This window comes from Giraffa tippelskirchi, chromosome 4 (genome assembly GCF_054371585.1).
Source record: "Giraffa tippelskirchi isolate mGirTip1 chromosome 4, T2T-mGirTip1v1.2.pri, whole genome shotgun sequence".
In the NCBI taxonomy this organism is placed as follows: Eukaryota; Metazoa; Chordata; class Mammalia; order Artiodactyla; family Giraffidae; genus Giraffa; species Giraffa tippelskirchi.
The window spans coordinates 152,558,210-152,586,171 of NC_137278.1; the positions used below are offsets into that span (position 1 = coordinate 152,558,210).

The window sequence follows — 27,962 nt, forward strand, 5'->3', positions numbered from 1 at the left end:
GGCTTGGAAATCTCTAGCTTTTCAGGTGCGGAAGTGCCCTGTGTGGCAACGAGGGCTTTCTGCATGGATCACACCGGCCGCCCAATTCCAAGCCGCGGGAACCCACAGGCACTGTGCTTCACATCCTCTGGGCAAGATGTTCCTCCTAGAGGCTGCGAGGTAGGATACTGTTGCTGCCTGTTCCTTGAGCTTTTCTGATAAGAGCAGCTTTGGGCATTAGTCTTTCTCTTTGACCCAGCTCATCTAGCAACACCACAGCAGGAGGGACCTGACTCATTAACCTTTTATTTATTCATTTAACTTTTAAAACTATATTTACTCCAAAATCTTTGTCAGAGACACATTTCTATACTGGGGTAGAGGGTGGACTTGACCTGCAGAGAGGCTCTGACCTTATTGCTTCTGAACCAGGCAGTACAAATTAGACCTCTCCCTTCCCAGCAGAAGGATACAGGCTGGAGGTCAGGACCAAACAGTGGAGGGGGCCTCAGGACTCCAAGTGCTCACCCCAGATGGAAAGATATGAGTCACTCCAATGGCAGATCAAAGTTTGGGGCTCTGACTTCCCCTCACCCTGGAAGAGGGGTAGGGAGGTCTCAGGGGTTCTTCATGGGTAGAGGAAGCAAGCACCTACTTCTCTCTCAGGCTGTAGGAAGCTGTGACAGTGGCCAACAGGGGCCCATCTGTCACTTCCAGTCCTGTCAGGAGGCTGAGCTGGGTCAAAGAATTGGGGACAGTCATCTGACCTGGGTTCTCTCAGGCTAAGTTGGGAATGGGACCCCTTTAGGAGGGTGGAAAGTTTGGGTGTTATGTTTAAGATTTTTTATTTTTTTTAATTCCTACGTAAATAAAATAAAACATAGATATTTTTGTGGAGTGGGTGTATGGTGGGGGCTGTGGGTGGCCTGCCCTTCCAGTATCATTCCTCATCACAGTTCTGGTTCAGGAGGAAATTGCAGCCAAGTTCTCCGGGGTTTTTGTGTTTGTTTGTTTGTTTTTTCCACAAGAAAAGTGGTTCTGGATGACCAGGTTCTCTGGGAAGCCCCAGGCTTTCACTTAACCTATATAGCTTCTTTCTCATGCATTTTCATTTGGGTGTAGTTCATCTGCCAGGCTTCCTCTCCTGTGGACCCACCTCACGCTCCACTTCTGAGATACCCACCAGCTCCCCAGGTGCTGGTTTCAGCATCTGGATGATTGGCTCTATTGCTGGCTAACTTGCTGAAAAACTGAGTTCTTCTGGCCCACAATTAAATGAAAGGATGTACATGGATTTTAACTCACTTTCAACATTTCACAGCAAAAATCAATTTCATAGGGTAGATGGTATAAATGAGCAATGTGCGTTTCTCAGGCAAGAATTTTTTTTATTTGCTCACCTACATTGACAGGTATAAGATTATCTTTGTTTGTAATATTTTATTTATACATTATAAAAATATTTTGACTGAAACTTTATGTATAAGGGTTGGATCTAAGCACTGAGGAAGCAGTGATGAACAAGAAAAAATAAAAAATTCCTCAGTATTGTAAATTAAATGTCAGGTGAAGATAGGTGGCACCATAAGGGCAATAAGAACATTTGATTGTAGAATATGAACTTAGCTTACTTTAATATTTCTCCATGAATACACAAAATCAATGAAAGCTAATAGAAGGGATCATCTAAATTACTGAGTGTAGCATTCCCAGTATTTGTTACAAGGCACCAGAAGAAATCACCAGAAGAGGCTCTGCTGTGATTTCCTTTGTAAATGTGTCAATGTTAAAGCATTTTGATGGAAAATGCATTTTATTTCTTTCACTCTTATGTATTCAGAAGATCAGAGATAACAGTTTTGAGAACATCACTTATTTTGCAACACTCCACATAGAACAAGAAAATAAAACAAGTTTCCTCATGAAAAAATAAAAAATCCCTGTCCTCCCTTTATGCTTATATTTAATTGTGAATAAGAAAAAAATATGGAAAAAATACTTGGATGTAATTCTATATATATATACATATATGTATATACATTTACACACACACTTAAATATACATATATATGTAAAATATTGACAGTTGATCTTTGGGAAAAGAAAGTTTAATGCCATTAGATAGATAGATAGGTACTGGAAAAATACAGAACACTTATAACAATAATTAACTAAAAAAGTAGATTTTGCTATAACTTAAGATAGATAAAACTATTTTAAATTTTTTAAATTGAAGTACAATTGATCTTCAACACGGCATTAATTCTAGGTGTATCACATAGCGATTTGATAGTTCTGCACATTACATAGTGATCATTACTATAACTCCAGTAACAATGTGTCACCATATAAATGTATTACAATATCGTTGTCTACATTCCATGTGCTGTACATTTCATTCCTGTGACTCATTTTGTAACTGCAAGCTTGTGCCTCTTAATCCCCCTCACCTATTTCAGTCATTCACTCACCCACCCTCCTCTCTGGCAACCACCAGTTCTGTGGGTACCTATGAGTCTGTTTCTGTCATGTTTGTCCATTTGTCTAGTTTTTCACATCTCACATATGTATGAAATCATATGGATTTGTCTTTGAATTATTTCACTTAGTATAACTCTCCCTTGCCTCAGAAGACAAATAAAAAGATGTTGTGAAGGCCAATGTAAAACAGCTTACTGAATATGATTTCTTCTAGAACTTTTGTGGTTTCAGGTTTTAGGTCTTACACTTAACTCCTTGATCCATTTTGAGGGTTGGGTTTTTTTTTGTTTTTCTTTTTTTTTTGAATATGGTGTGAGAAACTAGTCCACTGTGCTTCTTTTTTATGTAATTGTCCAGTTTTCTCCACTCCATTTACTAAAGAGGCTGTCTTTTCCCAGTGATGATATCCTTGTCTCCTGTGTCATAGATTAATTAACCATATGAATGTGGATTTATTCCTGGGCTCTCTTTTCTATACCGTTGATCTATGTGTCTGTGTGGCAGCACCATACTATTTTGATTACTGTTGCTTCATAATATGGTTTGAAATCAAAGAATGTAATACCTCCAGGTTTGTTTTTCTTTTTCAAGCATGTTTTGGGTTTTTTGAGCTATTTTGTGTTTCCACACAAATCTTAGAATTATTGTGAAAAACTCCATTTTATTTTGATAGGAATTGTGTTGAATCTGTGGATTACCTTGGGTAGTATGGTCATTTTAACAATATTAATTTTTCCAGTCTATATCTTTCCATTTGTCTGTGTCATTGTCAATTTAGTTCATCATTATCCTATTTTCTAACTACAGATTTTTTCTTAGACTTCCTTCTTTTTACTGCAGTTGTAAATGAGATTATTTTCTTAATTTCTCTTTATGATAGTTCTTTATTCATGTATAGAAATGCATCTGATTTCTGGGTATTAATTTTGTGTCCTGCAATTTCGTTGAATTCATGTCCTAGTTCAAATAACTTTCTAGCAGCATTTTTAGATTTTTCATACATACTATCATGTCACTGACTAATAGTGACAGTTTTACTTCTTTCTTTTCAATTTGGATGACTTTTATTTCCTTTTTCTACCCTGTCTGATTGCTGTGACTAGGAGGTCTAATATTATGTTGGATAAAAGTGGTGATGGTGGGCATCCTTGTCTTGTTACTGATCTGTTTAGACTGGAAATATCATTTAATTTGTGTACTTTATATGTAGCTGACATAACTAAATTTATTCTTAGTTATTCCAAAAACTGATAAATACAGTGATCAGAGTCTCAGTCACTTAGCCAGACTAGGTATGTAGAGAGGGAATGCATGTTGTAAGCATGTCCAGGACAGAAAAGAGATGCTCCAATTAGGTCTCACACAAGTTTGGCAAACAGTAAGTGATAGGTTCATCAACCTAGAACTGGCTGGGCTAATGGGAGTCAATCCAGAATGGTAAAATAGCACATGGGCTTGGATTTAAATGTGAAGTTAGTTAACTAAAATGTTTCAAGTTGAAGAAGCCACAGAGAAGATTTCCAAGGGTGAAGGATTTGGCATGACCAGTAAGTAAGAAAAAGGAGCATAGCAGAAAGAGGAGCAAGAGTAGATTCACACACTTCTGTACAAAATTTGTTTTGGCGTGTTATTTTTGAAATTGTCCTGTATCTCCAAGTGCTTCACCTGTAAACTCTAAAGATTATTATCAAATCTCTGATACTCACTATTTCTATGCTTTTCTTGTCTGTAATGTGTTGGCAGAGTGGCACTAATAGTTCTATGCTTATCAACAAGAGCAATCTTAATCCTTTCCCCCATATTTTGCTACAGTAAAACTTTGAAATGTGTAACTGTATTTCAGTTTGCAAGGAAAGCAGTGTCTTTGCAGATTTGTACTTCTTTCGTTTTTGTTGTTTATGTAATTTGGGAACCTAAGAAAAATGATTATGAAAGAACACTTTAAGTGTTTCTAAGCAGGATAAAATTTTTAAGCAAGCTTGTGACTTTATTTATATGTTTTAATTACTTTCTGGAATATTAAATAGTTCTGTGTTTAATATAATAATATTTCATCAGTTCAGTTCAGTTCAGTCGCTCAGTTGTGTCCAACTCTTTGTGACCCCATGGACTGTACCATGCCAGGCCTCCCTGTCCATCACCAACTCCTGCTCATGTCCATTGAGTCGGTGATGCCATCCAACCATCTCATCAAATCAAACCAGGTTACAGGTGTTTCTTTTAAATGTGCAGTGGCAATTTTATTAAATGATGGCATGGCAAAGGATACTGAATGTTTATAAAATCATTAATTTCAAAGATACAAGTGCCCAGATCCATTAATATCAGTTGATGCTGCTATCATTGACATTAGTTTAATTAACATATATCTAATATTTAAGCCAATCAATCTTCAATCACATTTAAAGGAAGCCATCACAAAATATGGGCACATGTGAATATACTGTAGTTGATCAAGAAAATTATTTTAAATATTTACATAAACAATCATTTTAAAATATAAAAGCATAGAGTTGCAGTTATTCCATTCACTCACAGACCACGTCTTGTTTTTTATATGCTTCCCACTTGTTTACTATAGTCATTGATAATACTGATTTTAATTAAGTTAAGCAGATCATTTCAAAATTTTATGTGTACAGTTACAGTTCCTTTAGCAAAAGTGATAAACATATGACTAAATAGTTCATACTTATGAAAAGATTTTTTAAATGTTATAATAATTTTAAAGCATATACAATCCACCACTGAAAAAACTAACATTTTCTCAAGCATTCTGAAATCTACCTAAAAGCACAAAGCTTGATATTTACTAATTTGAACAATGCTGAAATGAAAACACACTTATTCAAATGAGAATAAATAAAAGAAACTCAGCATGATTATTTTAGGATATACAGTTGCTAAGTAATAATTTACAATAGAGATATAATGCGTATGAAGCTCTTGGCTCATTATTCTGTCAGGGAATGAAAGGATAATGGCTGTTAAAAGTCTTTCTACATGTCATTATATTCTAACTTCAAATATTTCAAACCCTTTATAGACTATTGAATCCATTGGTTCATTCATTAAGTTCTCTAGCTTTTCAGCTCACAGAAATAATTGCTTTGCATGTGCCCATGCCAAGGTTCTGAATCCTTTCATGCATTGCTCTCTTTGGTGTTTTATTGGCATTGATCCCCCACCCCACTCTTCTGTCTCAAAATATGTTGTTAAAATAAGTACTATAATAGCAAGAATAAATGGGGAACACAATGTGGATCTTTAGAAAAGTAAATGTCTAGAATAAAACAAAATAGAAGAGTGAGATCGGAAAAGTAAGTGTCAACGTTATGAGGAAGTTGAGGTTTCCACCAGTCTGATTTTGCTGGTTTATAGATGACCACAGTTTTAAAACAAAATACTTATTAAAGAAACATACTTTGAGAGTAACTCTCTATACTACATCTAAACCAGTAGTTTTTAACCCAGACTTTTCTGTAGGCATGTTCCAATAAAAATGAAAAGTAAATGCCTCTCTGGAAGATTATTCTTCATTAGCAGAGCCCCACTGCTCTCTATCATCTTACATTCTTTCACTTCACACATTTTATGTTATTGTCCATTCTCTATTAGGATATTAATTTGAAACCCCTGCAAAATATACCAATCGTTTGAAAAGAACAAGATCATGCATGTGCTGTGAGAAAAGTCATTTTCTTCCCTTGTAATCTTAGAACTTGCTCATAGTTACAATTCAATAATTTTAGTTACCTTGTAATTAATATTTGGTATTACTTAATTCTCCCATTGCTTCCCTGGTGATTCAGCGGTAAAGAATCTGCCTGCAGTACAGCAGACACGGGATTGATCCCTGGGTCACAAAGATCCCCTGGAGAAGGAAATAGCTACCCACTCCAGTATTCTTGCCTGGGAAACCCCAGGGACAGAGGAACCTGGCGAGCTACAGTTCATTGGGTTGCAAAAAGTCGGACACAACTTAGTGACTAAATAACAGCAACACTCCTTTCCAGATTCAGTAGAGAAGGATCAGCAGGATTATATGGCATTTCCTAAGTCACACAACCATATTTTAGGAACTTTGACTTTCTAAGATTGAACAATAGAGTGAAGAAGCTATATTCTAGATAAACACTAGATAAAATATAATCTTTCTATAGCTGTATTAAAATTATTCTTTTCTGTGACTATATAATGTATAATTCACTCTTTACAGAGAATTTTAATCATTGTCAAGACCCTGTTTTTTGGCCTGGCTCAATCACAAATGTAAGCAGATAACAGCTGTTGAGGCTTCTGATCAAGGCAGCAATTTGAATTTAAACTCCAAATATGTAACAATGGAATGCAAAGTATTAAAATAAAAAACATTTAAAATGATATAAACAATATTAAAAGTTGATACATCTCTCTGGACAAGAAACAGATTAGAAAATTTAAGCACAGGTTCTAGGTTCAGGATGAATTAGTGCTGACTAGGAATTCATATTTTTATGAATGCAAGTCCAAAATTTTGTGATATCGCTGAAACAGTTTACCTTAGGGCCTCACACCCAGCAATAAACATCCGACTCTAGACACAGAGCTGAGAGACAGAATGGAAGACATTACAAAAATCAGAGGAAAGTAGAGGTCAGGTAAGGAATATGGGGAACAAGGATGGGGGATCCATAATCAAATGCAGCCACTCAATAAAATACTATAATGTTAGAAAAAAAAAAAAAAACTCGTTAGGAAAAAACTCAATAATGCAGCCAAAAAGTAATTAGAAAAAGTTGAATTTGCTTCTCATGAAACTAGATTTAAAATCATTTAAAATGTATATGCATAGGATCCTCAAATAGATAAAGTATCAACCACAAAAAGAAAAAATTTGAGACAAACAGAATATCATGGAGCTTGATTTTTTTTAAAGGGCCAATAAAAAAAAATCTTGGAAATATAAGGCGGCAAAAAGTAAACAAAAATTTGAAGGATTACATTCTAGGTTGGTGCAACAATCTAAGAGTCAGTTAGTGATGAATTCAGAAAAAATGAGCAATAGCAAGACCTCAGGCCATTATTTATATAGCCAAAATATTTAGCTTTATCAAAAGAAAATAGAGAATTTCTTTTGAAATTAATAGCTACATAGAAAGCAGTCTTCTTACAGAAGCAATATAAATAAGAATCATATCATCAAAGTTTGGGGGAAAACTAACTGTAAGTCTAGAATTCTATATTCTATTAAATTATCTTTTAATAATTGGAGGAAACTTAGGTCATTTTCAGAAATTGAAAAAAGCAAATACTTCTTACACCCAGAAACTTCCAGTAGCACTTCTGAAACTGTATTATATATGTGACAGCACATTGAGAAGGTTGGTGGTGTTGTTTTAATTGGTTTACTCTTTTTCAGTCATTTCATTTAGAGTATAGCCACAACTTCAAAAATAACTCAGAAGTCCATTACTTCTCATTTTTCATCCATTCTCTAAAGTTTGAATAATGAAGATTGGATAAGAATATATTCTCTTCATACACAGTCTATTTATTATTCTCTCTCTTGCTCTCTGATACAAACATACAGATATATGTAATTGTTCATTTATTGGCTTTATATAAATTTATTTTAATATACGTTTCCCCTGAGTTATCTAAATTTCTTTATTCTTTCTTCAGTAAATTCTTCAATGCTATCATTTGTTCTGTTAACAGTAAATAATTATAAAATGCAAAAATGCAAACAATTCAGGACACATAGCATTTATAAGGGCAGTTTTTTAAATAGTTTATGTGACACTCTATTAAAAAGTCAAGACTGCTCTACTAAATAATTTTTCTCTGGTCTGCCATGTCCTCTTGATCCATTATTCTCACTATTCTTGAGAGAAGGATTCACCAATGCCTCTAGATATATGTGTATTCCTAGGTATTAAATTCATTCTCATCAGATCAGTAGATTTAAGAAGATAACAGAAATGGAATTTAAATGATAACCATCACATTCTGTAGCATGTGACTAAAATCTGTTTGTGGTAGTAAAGTATCTTCAGATACTCCATTTCAGGATATTGGGGAAGGTCAGGTTGTATTTAACTGCACTGATAGCACTTTCTTTTCAAAGATCCGCTAATTATAAATGTCACTGCTGGTACTTTTAAAATAATCCCTCCTAGGTGTACTTAAGCAATACAATTTTCTGAGTTTCTTGAAAAAGCTAACAGTAAAATGTTAAATAGAATTAATTGGCCATGTAAACTGACAAGATTAATTTTAATGCTAAATAAACCTTATCCTTTGGGAGAACAATATAGCAAGCACATTTTCCTTTTTCTTTCTGCCAAAATAAATAAATAAATAAATGTGTATGCATTATATCATTAAACGTATATAGAAAAGCCCCAAGTTAATAAAATTTGGTAAAACTAACTGAATTTACAAACATGCATACTGTATGTAAAACTAACTGGAGTATAGAAACATGCATACTTTATGTTTAAGCTGATTATAAATTAAGCAATTAAATTTAATGAATTAAAGAGAGGAGCCACGTTTACTTCATTAGGCAAATGCTCACCATAAATTACCGTAATCTAAAGAACCCAGTTGAGTGAAAGAGAAGGTTGGATCATGGGTAGAATAAACTAGAGAAGTTACTAGAACCTCTGTCCAAAGATGAGTGCAGATTGAGTTTCAGAAGGAATTAACTTCTATGGAGATGTAACTTGATGTAGGAAGACATGATAGAGAGAATCCTAGAGGAAAGGAATAGTTAAACCCAGGTGGATAGATAGGAGAGTAATCTGTTTAAGGCCTATTTGCATGCGTTAAAGTTGCTTAGCAGGAAGTTGTTATGTCTGGATACATAGATATCTATGCCTCCTGATAATCTAGTAAAAAAATTTCAGATATTCCAGATAAAACAATTCTCAGTGTTCTGATGAATTTAGAACCCACTCATTTTCAGGGTGATGCAAGGCTCAACTCAGATTGGCTGAGCTTCATATCAGAAAAAAAGTTTTTAGGTGGGAAGTACTAGACAAGGGAAACATTGAAATAATATGAGTATAATTTCATTTTATCATTTATAAATCTCAGTTTCCACTTTCATGTATTTTTAATCACAATTTTCATGTTATTGTCAATAAAAAATTTCATCAGGTATATCTTTCCATTAAGTTATGTATTGACTAAGATAAAATAATATGTTCCTGCATTTCTATATGGGCTTCCCTGATGGCTCAGATGGTAAAGAATCTGCCTGCGATGCAGGAGACCTGGGTTTGCTCCCTTGGTTGGGAAGATCCCCTGGAGGAGAGCATTTCTATATGGTTGTCTCATTCTAAGTAAACTAATCAATGAACTGATCATTAAATACTGTCTAGTGATGATTTCAATAATAATGATGATGATGTGCATTCAGGAAGCAATGAAAAATACAATAAAGTAAAAAGCATTTTTACGAGGTGTGAACATAAGTAGATTAGATATTTATATTTCTTTGAGAGAGGCAAATACACTTTGTTTTCTAAAAAGTTGTAATGCATTGGAGATAAACACCTTATAAATATAGTCTGTGATCTTAACTGTATGAATAACAGTTAAAGAAAATTTCTACCACTATATATATATATGTGTGTGTGTGTGTGTATATTTATTTAAGGAAAATATATATATTTAGATGTATTGTTGTTGTTTAGTCACTCAGTTGTGTCTGACTGTTTGCAACCCCATGGACTGAAGCCCTCCAGTGTCCTCTGTCTATGAGGTATCCCAGGCAAGAATACTGGGTTACCATACAGTATTAGTATGGTAATACAGTATTACCATAATGCTGTGAATGGGTTGCCATTTCCTTCTCCAGGGGATCTTCCTGACTCAGGGATTGAACTTGCCTCTCTGTGTTGGGAGATGGGTTCTTTACAACTGAGACCAGGGAAACCCTTATTTAAATGTATATATTTAAATAAAAACATAATCTGTAACTTCCTCCATTATCCCTTTTATAAGTACGTGAAAAGCATTATTTTCCTAGCAGGGATTTAATCAAATCACAGTTATCTGCCTTGAGGACAGAAGGAGCACAGTTCACCCGAAACAAAAGAAATGCAAAAGCCACATTTGCTGGCTTTTGAATATGAGTTATATTTCCAATATTTATAGATTACTATTAATGTTGCATTTAGGGGTGTTAAAATCACCTTATATACCAGAAGCACACACTTAAATGATGGAGAAGAAATATGAACAAGAAACTTGGTTTGTGGTGCTAGAAGCCTTCCTGACATTAAACATACAGCATAAATCATGTCCTTACTATATAATCAATGAAAAAAATTGACTGGTACCATACCAAAGTTTAGTAATTAAGACGGACATGTGGAGACAGTTATTTGATTCCTAGTTTACCTATAATATGGCTGAATTCTTAGAATATTCAATAATAAAAGCAATACCATTATAGTATATTTTTTACTTACCACAAAGCAATGGTAGGCATGGTAGAAATTTGTTTCAATGTCATTTTGACACCAATCATTTACAGTATCAAAATTCTCATTCTTTTGGGAAGTAAAAGAATCTCATTCAGGCATAAAATAAATAATATCCATATTCAACAAATTCTTGTTAAGATCTGAATGACTGAATTTCAATATGTCTTAAATACTTTTATATTGGCATTTACAAGAAAAAATAAGGTAGCATTTTATAGTTAGTACTGAGTTTTAAACATAGAACAAAACCAAAGTGAAGAATTTTACCCTGTGAGTAATGTTTAGAGTGTCATGTGGATGGAACATCATTTTATTGCCTCTTAAATCTGTTATATGAAGAGAATTACTCCCTCTGCATATAACACAAGAGTTGAAGTCATCATATTCCATTTCTCTGTTGTACTAAAGTTATACTGTACTATGCTATTTATTTTTTCTTTGTTCCTTTACCCCCCATTTAAAAATTTTCCACACTTCAAGTGCTATTCATAGGATTAACACCTATCTCATAATATAGTGTTAATACTTATAATCTAGTGTGATTTCTATCCATTGCACAACTTCAAGTACCTGAAAGAATGCCAAATTGCAACCACTTAATGATAAAGCAGAATCACTATAAGAAAAGCAAAGCTACGGTTTTACTTCATCCAGAGGATTTTTGAAATTTTTATTGATCTGTTTCTGAACAAGGCTAAGAAGATTGCATTATTTATCTGGCAGTGATGTTAGCATCCCAGATAAGCAAGAGGCCCATCCATTTTTAACTTTTACGATGAATTCACCTTCGACTTGAATACACCAAATAGCCACTACTAATGTTACATCACTGCATATGTATTAATAATAAAATACTGTTGTGGGAGGAAGAATATATGCAGTTGTTGTGTGAAGAATTACGGAACAGAGCTAAAACATTCAGAGATATTTTAAACACCACAGAATCTACCAAGTTTCATTTAAACGCCAAGAAAGAAAACACACAGTTAAACATCTCTGTAAAGGTATTGTCCACAAATTTTCCTCTAATTAAAGTTCATAAAATTGCATCCCACTGTAGCATGGCAAGAAGGGATGTTGGTGACAGAAGGAGAAAATGATTTCTTGAGATGACTTTCTCATGTGAAGAGGGTCTTCAGATTGGTATTCAGTGCTTTGTCAACCTTGCTTCTAGGTAACTTCCACTCTGAGTGATTTCCTAGCTTAACCAGAAAAATAGAACTTTTGGAAAAAAAAAGAAAGAGGAGACTTAGAACAATGATAGTAGTGAGTGAGATTTATTGAGGGTAAAGACTTATCCTAAACCCTTTATTTTATAGAAAAGAAAATAAAACAGATTGAAGTGAAGGCTCCAGATCTACACTATGATTGAAGCTAAAAGATGGGAGAGGTGCATAGAATTAGTGGTTTGGATACTAATTACTGACAACAAATGGCCTTCCAGGGACTACAGTGGAATAAGGCTACACCCTCATTCTTCCAAACCTGTTTTAAGTGATAGCATTAAAGAATATAGGGTATTAGGTAGATTCAGTAATTTAAACACAGATACAAGCTTTCTCTATACTTTGGCTTTTAAAATTGTTGTGTTTCCTAGACAATATTTTGCTTTTTTATTTTGTCCTTTTATTTTCTGTTTGTATTTTACTTTTGATGGCTACTGGAAAACAGGAAATTTCTTTAAGGAATTCACAGTTTGTTCTCAGTTGTTTAGTCCTGTGTGACTCTTTACAACCCGTGGACTGTAGCTGGCCAGGCTCCCCTGTTCATGGAATTTTCCAGGCAGGAATACAGGAGTAGGTTGCCATTTCCTCCTCCAGGGGCTCTTCCCCACCCAGGGATCAAATCCGCATCTCCTGTGTCTCCTGCATTGGCAGGCAGATTCTTTCCCACTGTGCCACCTGGGAAGACAGATTTGGGGAATGATAATTCCTCTTGCTTTTGATTTTTTTTTTTTTCTGTTGTCTTACTGAACTTTACAGTTAAGGTTGTAAATTTCCTCTGGTGCTTTTTGGAAATCCTCAGCATAATTAAGACAAATCAGAGCTGGGTTGAATTTACATGAGAGGAGAACAGTAAACAGGTAACAATCCAAAGCAGTAAAGAGCTCTTAGTAGAGTAAGAAAATTTTCTTCTAGAATGCAGACAATAGTAACTCAGTCTCTCAAAGAACTGAGACGTCTTCACAAAGGAAGTGGTTTGTGAGTTGGTATTTGATCATTGAATAGAATCTTGCCAGCAATGGAGAGCAAAATGGGCAGCACGAGTTATGCTGTTGATGGAACTCAATGCTAGAATCTAATAAACGCAACCGGCATATGCGTGCATGCTCAGTCACTTTAGTTGTGTCTGACTCTTTGCAACCCCATGGACTATAGCCCATGGCTCCTCTGTCCATGGGATTCTCCAGGCAAGAATACTGGAGTGGGTTGCCATGCTCTTCTCCAGGGGATCTTCCTGACCCAGGGATCGACCCTGCGTCTCCTGCCTTGCAGGGAAGTTCTTTGCCACCAAGCCACAGGGGAAGCCCCCCAGCTGGCACAATAGAGGGCTATTCTTTGCTTATATGCCTTCTGCTATCACTAGATCATAAAGCACTAATAGAAGTGTTACTTCTAAGTATGTCAGTGCATAGTCCCTGTCCTTCAATAATGAGAAAGTATCAATTCCTTGAAGCAGAACAGAGGAAACTACACTCTTTTATACATGATGAGGCAGGTTTCTTTCATAGATGGGTAAAACTTACCTCAGCAATAGATGTCGCAAGAGGAAATGACTTCCATTCTCCACACTGGCAAGAAACATGTCTTTATTGTCCTCTGCAGCGCTTAGCACACTGTGGATGTTTAATTAATGAAGGCCTCTCTCACTACAGTGAGTCATGTCGAATTCTAATGTCAAGGCTTATGTTTCACCATTTCTACAATGGAAATTTAGAGCTTCTTCTCAAGTGACAAGTTGGTAATTCTTTTCCATCAAATTCAGAGTCAATAACACTTAACAGAAAGTTATTACTTTTAAATTATCTTGTTCGGTGACTCCTAACTTCGTGTTTCTCATAGTTATAAATTAAAACCTGATTCATTTATACTAGGCCAACTACAGTTTATGACTAACTGTGGATTTTAAGAATATTAGACATAGGACACTCACTATGTTTGTCGCAAGAACATTCATGATTTGGCATTTGCTTTTAGTTAGCATTGGAACATTTTCTACATTTACTTGCAAAGTTTTAACCTCAAAAGAAAACAAAGGAGTGACTGGTTCCTTTATAATATGTTTCTGGTATAAAATGAGGTCGGTTCTACCCCAATAGTGAGCTTATTAGTGTTGGTGTTAAGATTTTAAATAACAATATTTTTTAAAAATTAATTCTATATTAGAGAATTTTTCTTAGTATACTATTGGTGTAAATTTGTGAGAGGTGGATACTAAATAGTAAGTCATAGTAATCTTGGACTATAAAAACACCCAGAGATTCCCATTTAGATTTGGAAGATTCACATATCTGATCTAGAAGCAGATGAATAACTAGTCCTAGATTTTAGGACTAGTGAAGAGTTATTATCAGATAGTTATCATTAATAACTGCAAACTTAGTAAAACACATATGAACACGTATACATACATACCAATGAACACACACTGTATTCTTAGAAATGGCATTAATTATTACCAGTCATAAAAGGCATTTAAAACAAATGTGTTTCATCTTTGAATTGCAATTGTGGGATATTTCATAAAGACAAAAGGGAAACAAACAGAATCAGCAAAAAACAACAGCAAAGAAAACCAAGATAGAAATTTCCAAGAAATACTGATACTGACTTAACGTTTCTTAATATTTTTTAGCAGTATCTAAACAAGTTATATTAATTGAATGAAATTAAGCCCAAGTTTCAGTTATATTGGATACGTTTTTCAGAAATTTTGGCTGCAATAACTTACACTCTCTAGGAATAATGCAAGTCTTACTCTTTAACCCTTGATCTGACCAAGGATGAGGGGTGGAATTTAGACATAAAGTGTTGTAAAAATCTTCACTAATGGTAAAATAAGATAAGATTATTTGACTGTAAAGTTTGATCAACTAAAGATGTATAACCTAAATCCTGGAGCACCCAACCAAAAAAATAAATAAATAAAATCAAGGAAATAAAATTAAATCATAGAAAAATTACTCAAAACCAGATATGGCTAATAATGCCGTGCAAATTGTGTATTTTTCCAGTGTGACTATTGTAAATGCTTAGAACTGGTCTATAATTAACACTCTACCAAATTCTACAGGAACATCCTTTTCAAATTTCTGAAAGAGTTAACAGAGTTTTCCAATATTCACTATATTTTGCCATTTAATGGTTAATGATGAGCACTTACTATAAACTATGCAAATGTGATTTTTTAAAATACTTGTTGAATCTTAGATTGGGAGAAATAGTTATAAAATTTTAATTTACTTATTGCTATAACATTATAGGGGAGCTGGGAGGCTCAGGGCCCAGAGAGCTCCGCAGCCAGGAGCCCGATGGCCCCTGACAGCTGCTTAACTCTGGCAGACACAACAGCGACGAGGGTGCCAGTCAGGGTGGAGCAGCAAACTGAGCACAAGCCCTGAGCTCCACTGCATGGAGCTGGACTAACAGCTGCCTAGCGGAGGGGGAGGTGGTGGGGGCTCAGGGGGGTTCCTGGAGCCACCCACCGCGCTCCCTCTGCCTCCACACAGCAATTTTTGTCAGGACAAACTGGCAGAGCTCAACTCAAGCACTTAACTCCAAAATTACAACTCACTGCTGAACAACCATCAACAGGAGAATGTTGGATCCCGCCAAAAAAATATACTCCATGTCCAAGGGCAAAGGAGAAGCCCCAACAAGGTAAAAGGAGAGGCAAAATCACATTTAGGATCAAACCCCATGCCCTCCAGAGATGCTTGGAGGGCTCAAACAAAATCTTGTGCTCACCAGGAGACTCCACAGAGACTGAGCCAGACCTGCCTGTTTCATTGTCCCCTGTGGAGGTATTGGTCAGCAGTAGCCTACCACAGGGGCAGGGGCTCTGGGTGCAACACACCTGGGTATGGCATAAGCCCTCTTGGAGGAGGTTGCCATTAACCCCACTACAGAGCCTCCAGAACTCACACAGGATTGGGGAAACAGAGACTTGGAGGGCACAAACAAAACCTCGTGTACACCAGGAACCAGGAGAAGGAGCACTGACCCCACAAGAGACTGACCCAGACTTGTCTGTGAGTGTCCAGGAGTCTCTGATGGAGGTATGTGTTGGGGGTGGCCTGGTGCAGGGTCAAGGTCACTGAGGGCAGCAGTGCATGCCTTTTGAAGGAGATCGCCATTATCTTCATCATCTCCACCATAGTTTGGCCTCAGGTCAAACAACAGGAAGGGAACATAGCCCCACCCATCAACAGAAAACTGGATTAAAGATTTACTGAGCCTGGCCCCACCCATCGGAACAAGACCCAGTTTCTCTCTCAGTCTCTCCCATCAGGAAGCTTCCATAGCCTCTTATCCTTCTCCGTCAGAGGGCAGATAGACTGAGAACCACAATCACAGAAAACTAACCAATCTGATCAAATAGACGACAGCCTTGTCTAATTCAATGAAACCATGAGCCATGCCATGTAGGGCCTCCAAGACAGATGGGTCATGGTGGAGAGTTCTGACAAAATGTGGTCCACTGAAAAAGGGAATGGCAAACCACTTCAGTATTGCCTTGAGAACCCCATGAACAGTATGAAAAAGCAAAAAGATAGGACACTGAAAAATGAACTCTGCAGATCAGTAGGTGCCCAATGTGCTACTGGAGAACAGTGGAGAAGTAACTCCTGAAAGAATGAAGAGACAGAGCGAAAACAAAAACAACACCCAGTTGTGGATGTGACTGGTGATGGAAGCAAGGTCTGATGCTGTAAAGAACAATATTGTATAGGAACCTGGAATATTAGGTCCATGAATCAAGGTAAATTAGAAGTGATCAAACAGGAGCTGGCAAGAGTGAACATCGACATTTTAAAAATCAGAGAACTAAAATGGACTGAAATGGATGACTTTAACTCAGATGACCATTAATATCTACTACTGTGGACTAGAATCCCTTAGAAAAAATGGAGTAGCCCTGATAGACAACAAAAGAGACCAAAATGCAATACTTGGTTGCAGTCTCAAAAACGACAGAATGATCTCTGTTCATTTCCAAGGCAAACCATTCAATAACACAATAATCCAAGCCTGTGCCCCAACCAGTAATGCTGAAGAAGCTGAAGTTGAACAGATCTATGAAGACCTACAAGACCTTCTACAACTAACACCCAAAAAGATGTCCTTTTGATTATAAGGGACTGGAATGCTAAAGTAGCAAGTCAAGAGCTACCTGGAGTAACAGGCAAATTTAGCCTGAATGAAATTTAGCCTACAGAATGAAGCAGGGCAAAGGCTAATAGAGTTTTACCAAGAGAATGCACTGGTCATAGCAAACACTGTCTTCCAGCAATGCAAGAGAAGACTCTGCACATGGACATCACCCGATGGTCAAAACTGAAATCAGATTAATTATATTCTTTGTAGCCAAAGATGGAGAAGCTTTATACAGTCAGCAAAAACAAGACTGGGAGTGGACTGTGGCTCAGATCATGAACTCCTTATTGCCTAATTTAGACATAAATTGAAGAAAGTAGGGAAAACCAGTAGACCATTCAGGTATGACCTAAATCAAATCCCTTATGCCTATGCAGTGGAAGTGACACAGAAACTCAAGGGATTAGATCTGATAGACAGAGTGCCTGAAGAACTGTGGAAAGAGGTTCACATCCAGGAAACTATAGATAGAGGTTCATGAATTGTACAGGAGGCAGTGATCAAGATCATCCCCAAGAAAAAGAAATGCAAAAAGGCAAAATGGTTGTCTGACGAGGCCTTACAAATAGCGGAGAAAAGAAGAGAAGCTAAAGGCAAAGAAGAAAAGGAAAAATATGCCCATTTGAATGCAGAATTCCAAAGAATAGCAAGGAGAAAAAAAAGCCTTCCTCAGTGATCAGTGCAAAGAAATAAAGGAAAAACAATAGAATGAGAAAGACTAGAGACCTCTTCAAGGAAATCAGAGATACCAAGGGAACATTTCATGCAAAGATGGGCACAATAAAGAACAGAAATGGTATGGACCTAACAGAAGCAGAAGATGTTAAGAAGAGGTGACAAGAATACACAGAAGAATTATACAAAAAAGATGTTCATGGCCCAGGTAACCACTATGATGTGATCACCTAGAGCCAGACATCCTGGAATGCGAAGTCAGGTAGGGCTTAGGAGTCATCACTATGAACAAAGCTAGTGGAGGTGATGGAATTCCAGTTGAGCTATTTCAAATCCTAAAAGATGATGCTGTGAAAGTGTTGCACTCAGTATGCCAGCAAATTTGGAAAACTCAGCAGTGGCCACAGGACTGGAGAAAGTCAGTTTTCTTTCCAATCCCAAAGAAAGGCCATGCCAAGGAATGCTCAAACTACCGCACAATTGCACTCATCTCACATGCTAGTAAAATAATGCTCAAAATTCTCTAAGCCAGGCTTCAACAGTACGTGAACCATGAACTTCCAGATGTTCAAGCTGGATTTAGAAAGGGCGGAGGAACCAGAGATCAAATTGCCAACATCTGTTGGATCATTGAGAAAGCAAGAGAGCTCCAGAAAAACATCTACTTTTGCTTTATTGACTACGCCAAAGTCTTTGACTGTGTGGATCACAACAAACTGTGGAAAATTCTGAAAAAGATGGGAATACCAGACCACCTAACCTGTCTCTTGAGAAACCTGTATGCAGGTCAAGAAGCAACAGTTAGAACTGGACATGGAACCACAGACTGGTTCCAAATAGGAAAAGGAGTACGTCAAGGCTGTATATTGTCACCCTGCTATTTAACTTATATGCAGAGTACGTCATGAGAAACGCTGGGTTGGAGGAAGCACAAGCTGGAATCAAGATTGCCGAGAGAAATATCAATAACCTCAGATATGCAGATGATACCACCCTTACGGCAGAGAGTGAAGAAGAACTAAAGAGCCTCTTGATGAAAGTGAAAGAAGAGAGAGAAAAAGTTGGCTTAAAGCTCAACATTCAGAAAACTAAGATCATGGCACCCAGTCCCATCCCTTCATGGAAAATAGATGGGGAAACAGTGGAAACAGCGGCTGACTTTATTTTTCTGGGCTCCAAAATCACCGCAGATGGTGATTGCAGCCATGAAATTAACAGACACTTACTCCTTGGAAGGAAAGTTATGACCAACCTAGACAGTATATTAAAAAGCAGAGACATTACTTGATCAACAAAGGTCCGTTTAGTCAAGGCTATGGTTTTTCCAGTGGTCACGTATGGATGTGAGAGTTGGACTATAAAGAAAGCTGAGTGCCGAAGAGCTGTTGCTTTTGAACTGCGGTGTTGGAGAAGACTCTTGAGAGCCCCTAGGACTGCAAGGAAATCCAACCAGTTCATCCTAAAGGAAATCAGTCCTGAATATTCACTGGAAGGACTGATGTTGAAGCTGAAACTCCAATACTTTGGCCACCTGATGTTAAGAGCTGACTCATTTGAAAAGACCCTGATGCTGGGAAAGATTGAGGGCAGGAGGAGAAGGGGACGGCAGAAGATGAGATGGTTGGATGGCATCACATACTCAATGGACGTGGGTTTAGGTAGACTCCGGGAGTTGGTGATGGACAGGGAGGCCTGGCGTGCTGCGGTTCATGGGGTCGCAAAGAGTCAGACACGACTGAGTGACTGAACTGAACTGAGTCTTCTTGAGATATAAATATTTATCATTATTTATCCAAGTGACATAGTCAATTGAAGGTCAAAACCACAAAATTTTAGGAATATAAATATAAACCTGTAAATCTTCCTAAAAATGAAATAAAGGGAGAATGCTTCCAAAATATAAAAAACAGTTTTAACAATAATAAGTTCTACTGTTAGATATATATATTAATTGAAATTAATAACAATAAGATATACTTGGAAGTATACTTTAGAAGCAGAATTCAAATACCTTTAAATGTGACCATCTTTGTCCCTGGGATATCCAGGTTCATAAATTTCTGTATATCTCATGAAATTTAAAGTATAAAATACAGTAGGTAATTACATCAGGTTGATTAAGAGAAAAGTAAGAATTTTTAATACACACTCTTGGAAAGTGATGGAAATGAAAGAGGTAAATATCTCTATATGACAGTATAAAATCAATTTTTAAATGATCATGGCATTTTACCTAAATTGAATCGAGATGGGCACAATTCTGCCACTATGTGAAGAATCACACAAAATTTTAACAAAATGTTTCCAGTTATACAGTGGAAACACCCAGTCTTCTGCAGTGATTGGCAGTTTAAACTGCTTATAATAATGGTGCTGCTGCTGCTGCTAAGTTGCTTCAGTCGTGTCCAACTCTGTGCGACCCCACAGATGGCAGCCCACTAGGCTCCTCTGTCCATGGGATTCTCCAGGCAAGAACACTGGAGTGGGTTGCCATTTCCTTCTCCAATGCATGCATGCGTGCTAAGGCGCTTCAGCCATGTCTCACTCTGTGCAACCGCATGGACAGCAGCCCATCAGGCTCCTCTGTCCATGAGATTCTCTAGGCAAGAATACTGGAGTGGGTTGCCATTTCCTTCTCTGAATAATGATGATAGAACCACTCAAAACCACTTTTAAGATTTTTTTATATAAATCATAATATTTCTGTTTAATTAAAAATTATTCATGTGAAGTTGTATCAGACTGACTATACAGTTCATTAGAATAATTGGCAAGAGCAGATTAAACACTGACAACTTTTGCCCATATGACAGTATCTTTATTTAGGAAGTAACCTGTTTAACTTGGATTACACTTATTTAATATCATCTGCTGCATCTTAGGAAAGTGAATCTTGGTAAATGATGACTACAAGAGCTGTGCTTTATAAATTGCAATATATATGATTTTTTGTGTGTGTGGATTAAAACTGTTAATAACATAATCCATGTTAAAGGTATGGGAAACTTAGGCAGAAACAGGGGGGCCCTTGGAACTAGCAGGGAAAACAAGAGACTGGCGACAGAAGATTGATCAAGGGCAATACTAACATCCAAATTAAACCACCACTCCTAGTTAGCAGTTAGAGTTGAGAACTGAGGCATTTATAAAGTTGTATGCTCTTAGATATGTTATATTAAGCCTTTTCTTGTCTCTTTCACTAAATCTCTAGGTAATTGTATTATGTAAAATAGTGCTTAGGATATTGATAGTGTTTCCATTTGATGAAACGATGCTGGCTTCATTACTATGTAATGGTTAGTTTTGGATGACAGCATGTGACACCAGATGTTAGATGTGGATTCTGTCATTCATCTGTCTATCCAGCTATTTATTTAGAAATTGGTATGTGTGCTTATTCATATAGAAAATAAGCATACCAAATACCTGTAATGAAAATGACTGATGTTAATATTTTACTTTAAAATTACAAAGTATTTTCAGATATTTGGTCCTCATAATCATCTTATGGAGTTAACATATTATATTGTCTCATTTTTCTAGAGTGTTATGCATTATATCCAGGAGATAGAAAAATCAGGACTGAGACATCTTTTTAAAAAACAAAATTCTTACAAATCACTTAAAATAAGGAACAGTATTTGAAAAATATATAAGCATTGATCACTGTATAAATATTTCCAGTAAAGAATATTATACCCAGACATCTGTCATTCTGACCTTTAAAGAGGTACTGGAAATGTCACGTCTAGCCTAAATAACATACCCAATACATGCTGAAGTGTTCAACAGAATCTAAGCTGGGGACAAACAAGGACAATCTGTCAAGCCAGCTGTTCCCAGAATTTGATAACACACTCTGCTTCAGTAAAAGAAGCTTGTATCTGATACTGTTCTCCATTTAGTGATGGTAAATGCCAGTATGTCAATTCTTCACATATTAAAAGACTTCCAAATATCTAATCTGACACAACATGTGGGGTCTCCACTCAACAGGGCAAACACAGCACTGCAGAGACATTTGTGCTTATAATGTAATTAGAATCTGAATCTGTAGACTGTTTGATTGGTTTGCTAATGTCAAGCAGAAAGAAAGACATAAAATGCCACTGAAACTACTTCATATTTATTTTCTTTTCCCCATCTCCAAATCATTTATTAATTCTTGTAACATTGCTCTTTTAAGCTGAATGCTTAAAATGCCAACATTATCCATAAAAAGAAAATACTATTAAGTTAATCTTCATTAAGGCACCTCAAGCCACTTTCTGCCTTTTTATTGGAGAAAAACATTTAACAAAGTGAAAATATGGAATGTATGACTCTGATTATTAAATAAAACTTTACGAGGTAATTAAATAAAAAATTCAGTTAACATTGACTTTGGAAAATGTGTTTTATCAGATATTAGTACAAAATTAGCCCAAAGAGAAAAGGAAAAATAGTGATCAAGAATAGGGCAACACAACATCATTGGTGGGGTCTGGTCTTGATATGATGCTCTGGATGGGGGCCAGGTGCTATGGCCCCCTTTCTAAAATGAAGTGCAAAAGGGATATCATGTATATTCAGTGTTTGTGTTGTTTTTCTGTTTTTGCTTCCATTTTTCTTTGCAGTTAATAAACCTGTATGCATGGAATTTTAAACCTCTGCCATACATTGTGGGCATTATTATTGTTTTGTGTAGAGAGTCAGTTGTATCAGTGCAACACTCAGAATGCTGTGTTTAGTCTTGTATTTCCAGAATTATGTTTTTTCAGTCATTTTTTTTTTTTAAGGAAAACTAAATGATTTAGTTGGAAAAAAAAAAGAATGGGGTGTCATTTATTAATAACATCTTTAAAAATCTTAATATTCTTTAAAACAATCATTATAACTGGGTATTGTTCATTTTTAAACATTCGTGGGTATAATGTATAAAAACTAACAAAACAGAATGGGAAGCAAATGAAGTTCTGTTGGATCAAAGTTGCTGTGTTCCCTGGCTTGAAAAATGTAGTACATGTTGGTGCCGTTTCCTGGTATAAAGAAAAAGCAAAAATAGATTATATATAATATCTGAATTGTGTTTGAAGCATGTAAAGATGCATGTGAGACATGCTAACCGTGGCAGTAAAGAGGCAGGGGATTTAAATTTGAGTATTTTTAGCATAAAGATATGATTGATATCTATGGAGAAAAAAAAGATGATATTATCAGTTAAAGTCACAGGGTAGAAAGAGAAGAGGTGTTGGTCTAAATTAGACAACAGAAATATTTGGGAATCATGCGCACAAAAGAATCAAACTAAGAAAATATTTTAATAGCAGTTAAAATAAAGTTTATCTGTATATGTTTCTATGATTTGGGCTCTGAAAGGAAATGAGATCTGAGCTGAAAACTGCAAACTGATATTTAATAAAGGAACTTTTTAAAGTAAGTTTGATGGGATGGGGAGGGAGGTGGGTGGGGGGTCCAGGATGGGGAACACATGTAAACCCATGGCTGATTCATGTCAATGTATGGCAAAAACTATTACAATATTGTAAAGTAATTAGCCCCCAACTAAAATAAATAAATTTATTTAAAAAAAATAAAATAAAATAAAACATATGTGCAAACTGAAAAAAACAAATAAAGTAAGTTTGAGGTTTTGAGGTTGGTATTAATAACATAACAAATCCTTTAGTTTTTAAGTACGTACCAGGGATTGTGCTAAGTATTTTGCATGCATCATCTATTATCTATGTAACTTTATGAAATATGAGTAGAAGTGTTAAACCATAATTGACTCAGTGTTTCAAATGAGAAAGCTAAGGTTTCAAAAGTGGTACCTGGGGAAGCCATGATGCAGACTCAGGTTGATCAACTTTAGAGCCACCTTCATGTTTACAATCTGGTGGGGTTGGAAGTTTGATGATGCACAGTCAGGAGTGGAAAAGAAAAAGAGATACAATCGAAAAAAGTGAGAACATAGGTAGAGAGATTGGCCTTTCACAGTAAACTATCATATCTTCTATGAATGAGATGTTAAGATAGATGCGTGTTTAAGTAGATTTGTAGGTTTTACAGTATTCACATATGCTAATGTGTATTTTTCAAAGGGTTTTGAGGCATAATATTGAACTGGAAAAACCTACTAAAACTTAGATTGATATTTACCCAGAGTTTTCATACATACAATGAAATTCTTTCAAAGAATGTTTCAAAACTTTATAGCTAGAAAGCGAGACAAAATGCATTTCAAGCATCAAGGACATTTCTGAATCATTTATATAGGAAGATATTTTAATGGATCAATTGGTTGTGTGAAGTTAATACTAAAATCCTAATCAGAAATAGAGAGTTAATGAGACAAAGAGGAGCTAAATGCTCCATATAATGATGTAAAAAATTATCTTTCTGAACTGCAGTCCGGAGTGTTATCACTCAAGCTAGAGGCAGCTGTAAGAGAAGGAAAAAACCTCTTTTCCTCATCTGTTTGAACCCTGGAAAGAGTTGAATACCTGATTTGGGAGTGGTGGAAATAGTCATTGGGGATGGCTTGGAAGTGAGAGAAGCAGGAGGTACGGGATTGAATCCTTTCAACATTTTAGCAGGCTGAGAGAGAGACTGGCAAAAAACCAGCAAGGAAGAGCAAAGCCAATGACTACTCCAGAGAAAGCAATATCAAAAATCGTCTCATTTTAGGAATTTTTCATTGTATTGTGCTTTTCATATGCTATGTCCAAGCTTTCATACATATTGCTTCCAACTTTAATAATAATTTTTAGAAGTTATTACAATAAATATTGACCAAAGGTCACCTTAACAATGATTGGCTGAGGTATGGAAGAACAGTGGGTTTCTGGACCATGTAAGCTCTCCCTTAGTATTCTTAAAAAATAAAATAAAACAAAGAAATACTTTAGATAGAAAGCCCCAAGTCCTGCAGTGGATAAGATCTTGAACTTTCATTTGGGTGTTAGAGGAATGGTTTACATTCTGAAAGATGGAAGATTTGAGAATACTTGTGCTTCATTATGGCACCCTCTCGGCAGTTGTTTTAAACTCTGGCACCCCATTTAACTGTATGTTAGATTTACATCTATCTTTAACAACAAGCAGAGAGTACATTTCAGTCTTACCACTATCGCTGGGGTTGGAATGGGCCCTGGAGTGAAAGCACAGACCTTGAACAGGCATTTCTGAATGTTTGATTACTTCCAGTGGAATACAAGATTAGTTGTTATTAGAATTTTCCCAGTATTGCAATTCTAGGTGGATGTGTTATTTGACAGTGACTTATTTTGACCTTTAGCCTAGGAATTTCAGATTATATTTTAATATTCTAAGTATATCTACATTGAGTTTCTGTAAATTAACCCTCAACTAGACTTTCTTTCACCTCTAAGGTAAACTTTTTACTTTTCTCTGGAAATCCTTATATATCATTCAATTCTACAAATGTTAAGGAGAAGCTGACTGTATTTCGATCTTTACAAAGTACTTTCATGTTTATAAAGCACTATCTTATTTGTGAATAGTATAAAATTAATCTTGTACATCATAAAGGCTTTATTAGCTCAATTTATGTATAAAAATGAAAAATAGAAAATATTTTACTATAAAGAAACTAGGAAATGGTGAGATTGCTGATAGATAATGAAAAGAATTTTAAGTAATATGCTATCAATAACAATTTGCAAATCCTAGCAAGCAGCTTACTATACTTACCAGAAAGTGGAAATTGCATTTCGTCTCTCTCAAAAATTTTACTTCTTTTAGAAGATCATTTTTCTAGTTAATTTGTGATCAGGTCAATGTGGTTTTCTTTTTATAAATCACTAAAGTTGTTTTTTTTTTTTTTTTTAATTTTCCTACTGCAGTAGGCAGTTATAAATTAGCCCCAATTACCGCCACCTCCTGTTATTCATGCCACGGCACAATTTCCTAGCCTTGAGTGTGTTTTTAACCTAGCTCTTGTTTCTGGCAAATAGAGAAAAACTGATGGAATGTCATTTCCAAGATTGGATTATAAAAGACTATGACTTCCATCTTATTCACATTCTCTCTGTCTCTTGCTCTTATTACTTGTTCAGTCTGATGAAGCAAGCTGCCATATTGTGTCATGTGGGGAAGCAAATCCCTCAGTCCAGCCTGAAAAAAACAGCAGCCCTGAGCAAACCTTGGTTGCAACCCTGTGAGATACCCTCAGCCAGAGGACTCAGCGAAGCCTGGTATAGACTCCTGACCCACATAACTGCGTGACTAATGTTGCTGTTCTAAGCTGCTAAGTTTCCAGGTAACCTTTTATAGGTAGTAGCAAATAATTAATGTGCTCATCATATGCTTTGCTCAGTTGTGTATTGGAAAATTTTAAATTAACTTTTTTAAGCCAGCAAAATTCTCCCTAAAATCAATCCATATTGCCGTACATCAGCAAAAATGGCAAATTTCTGAAGTGAAAAAGTGAACAACAAAAACAATCATTTCTCCTATTTATATGGTTTATTAATATTTATTAGAGGATAATTTCTTTACATTTATTAGAGGATATTTATTTATTAGATGATATTTATTAGAACATTTATTAGAGGATAATTCAGTATTCTTGCCTTGAGAACCCCATAAAGTGAAGTTGCTCAGTTGTGTCTCTTTGTGACCCCATGGACTGTAACCTACCAGGCTCCTCTGTCCATGGGATTTTCCAGGCAAGAGTACTGGAGAGGGTTGCCATTTCCTTCTCCAGGGGATCTTCCCAACCCAGGGATCCAAGCTGGGTGTCCCACATTGCAGGCAGATGCTTTACCGTCTGAGCCAACAGGGAAGCCTGAGAACCCCATGAACAGTATGAAAAGGAAAAAAGGTATGGCACTGAAAGATTTACTTCCTAGTTGGTAGGTGCCAAACATGCTACTAGAGAAGAGTGGAGAAATAATTCCAGAAAGAAGGAAGGGACAGAGACAAAGCAAAAACAACACCCAGCTGTGGATAGGACTGGTGATGGAAGTAAAGTCTGATGCTATAAAGAGCAATATTGCATAGGAACCTGAAATGTAAGGTCCATGAATCAAGGCAAATTGGAAGTGGTCAAACAGGAGATGGCAAGAGGGAACATTGACATTTTAGGAATCAGTGAACTAAAATGGACTGGAATGGGTGAATTTAACTCAGATGACCATTATATCTACTACTGTGGGCAAGAATTGCTGAGAAGAAATGAAATAGCCATCATAGTCAACGAAAGTGTCCAAAATACAGTACTTGGATGCAATCTCAAAAACAGCAGAATGATCTCTATTCATTTCCAAGGCAAACCATTCAATATCACAGTAATCCATGTCTGTGTCCAGACCAGTAACACTGAAGAAGCTGACACTGAACATTCTATGAAGAACTACAAGACCTTCTAGAACTAACACCCAAAAAAGATGTCTTTTTCATTATAATGGGCTGGAATGCTAAAGTAAGGAGTCAAGAAACACCTGGAGTAACAGGCAAATTTGGCCTTGTAGTACAAAGTGAAGCCAGTCAAAGGCTAACTGAGTTTTGCCAATAGAAGGCACTGGTCATAGCAAACACCCTCTTCCAACAACACAAGCGGACTCTACACATGGACATCACCAGGTGGTCAATACCAAAATCAGATTGATTATATTCTTTGCAGCCAACGATGGAGAAGCTCTACACAGTCAGAAAAAACAAGACTAGGAGCTGACTGTGGCTCAGATCATGAACTCCCTTATTGCCTAATTCAGACATAAATTGAAGAAAGTAGGGAAAACCACTATACCATTTAGGTATGACATAAATCAAATCCCTTACACCTATACAGTGGAAATTACAAATAGATTCAAGGGGTTAGATCTGATAGACAGAGTGCCTGAAGAGCTGTGGACAGAGATTCATGACATTGTACAAAAGGCAGTGATCAAGATCATCTCCAAGAAAAAGAAATGAAAAAAGGCAAAATGATTGTCTGAGGAGGCCTTACAAATAGCTGAGAAAA

General features: G+C 36.2%; 1 long non-coding RNA gene across 1 annotated transcript; it reads left to right on the plus strand.

Annotated features, from left to right (window-relative positions):
- Nucleotides 1-15: 15 nt before the first annotated feature.
- On the plus strand, nucleotides 16-27,962 carry LOC145545158 (uncharacterized). Its single transcript, XR_014081924.1, has 2 exons — nucleotides 16-159; nucleotides 26,053-27,962. It is a non-coding gene; the product is annotated as an uncharacterized LOC145545158 (long non-coding RNA).